At 44.9% G+C, this 2,003-nt stretch overlaps 1 non-coding gene across 1 annotated transcript; it reads right to left on the bottom strand.

The window, feature by feature from the left end:
- Nucleotides 1-374: 374 nt before the first annotated feature.
- LOC120074804 lies at nucleotides 375-481 on the bottom strand. The gene has a single exon (XR_005481086.1). It is a non-coding gene; the product is annotated as a small nucleolar RNA R71 (small nucleolar RNA).
- Nucleotides 482-2,003: the final 1,522 nt, after the last annotated feature.

Raw genomic sequence — 2,003 nt, forward strand, 5'->3', positions numbered from 1 at the left:
AACAACGTCATGGCGAATCCAATCCTTTTGGTTAACGATTGTACTAGGCCCATTAGGGACTATGCATCGCCAAACCTCTATGATTTATCTCCAGGAATCATGAGGCCTGCCCTCGATGGAAACAGACTACAGGATAATTCAGAGGACGGCGTGGCGAGGACTCGCACACCCACCTCCGTAGCTTTATAGAAATCTGTAATACTTTTTTGTTCCCGAACATCTCTGCCAAAGAAGTTCGACTAACTCTATTTACATTTTCTCTTTGTGATCAGGCAAGAAAATGGGCATATTCCCTCGAGCCGGGAGGTATCACTTCATGGGAACAGGTCGTATAGAAATTTATGAAGAAATATTTTCCACCTACTGAGAATTCTAGACGAAGGAAACTAATCACCAATTTTGAACAAGACATGGACGAATCGCTCAGTGATGCCTGGGCGAGGTTTAAGAGGTTGGTCAAGGACTGTCCACACAACAGATTGCCAGACTGCCTTCAGATGGAAATCTTTTATCACGGTTTAAATCCCGCTTCGTAGATCACTGCCAATGCGGTAGCCACTGGTGGTCTGCTAGACAAAACGTATGATGAGGCTAAGAACATCTTGGATCGCATCTCTAAAAAAAACGAGGATTGGAGACAGAGTGATTAGAGACTGAGAATCAAGGATAACGACGCAAGTAATGGTGCTATTGCTTCACTACAGAATCAGATGACCGCAATCATGAACTTCATTCAGGGAAGTGCGATCAGCAACCCAACACCGCAAAATGGGAAAGTAAACGCAATTAATCAAAACACCACAAGGTGTGCGACTTACGGTGATGGACACGCAATGGAAGAATGCCCACTGAATCCACAGCCTATTTACTTTGTGAAAAATAAAGTCCATTTTTCTAACACCTACAACCCCGGGTGGAGGAACCACCCCAATCTTGCATGGAAGATCAGTTTAGCGAATTTCCAATCTTGTGGCCAAGAAAGAAGCCACCCGGATTCTTCTCGCAAAAAATAACCAGTCAGACAAGCAATCAAGCCAGTAGCCCTGCAACCACCGCAATCATCCTCCTTGGAAAGCTCGTTGAAGTAGTATATGAGAAAAAATGAAACTGTGCTTTCAAAGTCAGGCAACGTCCATTCCACAATCTAGAATTACAGATGGGCCAGATTGCGAGCGAGCTAAAGAACAGACTACAAGGGCCCTGCCGAGTCAACAAAACTTCCACGCAACTCGGGGGGATCAGGTAAAAAGAAATGTCAAGCTGTGACATTGCGGAGTGGAAAAACTGTGGGGAGAAAGAAAGGAGCCTAGCTGGACTACTCCCATTGTGTTGGAACCTGAAAATGCGGGGGTGACTCAAGAAGAAGAAGGAGAAAAAAGAAAGCAATTAGCAGCCATAAGAATGCATCCACCTCCAATCAGCCACAAGAGAAGCGGACCGTTGACGAGTGCAGTGACACCTTGTTCCCGCAGAGACTCAGAAAGAAAAGATATGATGATAGAGCGTATAGTACCAAACACTTCTTGTCTATTTGTTAAAACAATTACATTTTAACTATCCATGTCAGGAAGCCAATTAGGAGATGCCCTGCATTACACGAGTTTCTGAAGATATTGGTAACAAGAAGAGGGGGCACTGGTAAGTTTGCCATGGTGGCTTTAACACAGAGTTTCGGAAATCAACCCAATTCCCGAAGATGAGTGATCCTGGGAGCTTTACTGATACCTTGCTCCATTGGAGGACTGTACATCGCAGCATTGTGACCTGGAGAGCCAGCATCAAATTGATCTTTAAGTCGTGAATGTGGGGCAACTTGCCGCCCACGATCGTTTAACTCTCCAACTTGCAGATAGATCTTTGGTGCCTCCAGAGGGGAAGGTGAAGGACGTCCTGATTACCATTGACAAATTTATATTACCAGCCGACTTCATCATCTTAGATTACGAAGCCATCAAAGATGTGCCCATCATCCTGGGGCGACCATTTTTATCAATAGGTCGTGC

This window comes from Benincasa hispida, chromosome 3 (assembly GCF_009727055.1).
Source record: "Benincasa hispida cultivar B227 chromosome 3, ASM972705v1, whole genome shotgun sequence".
Taxonomy (NCBI): domain Eukaryota; kingdom Viridiplantae; phylum Streptophyta; class Magnoliopsida; order Cucurbitales; family Cucurbitaceae; genus Benincasa; species Benincasa hispida.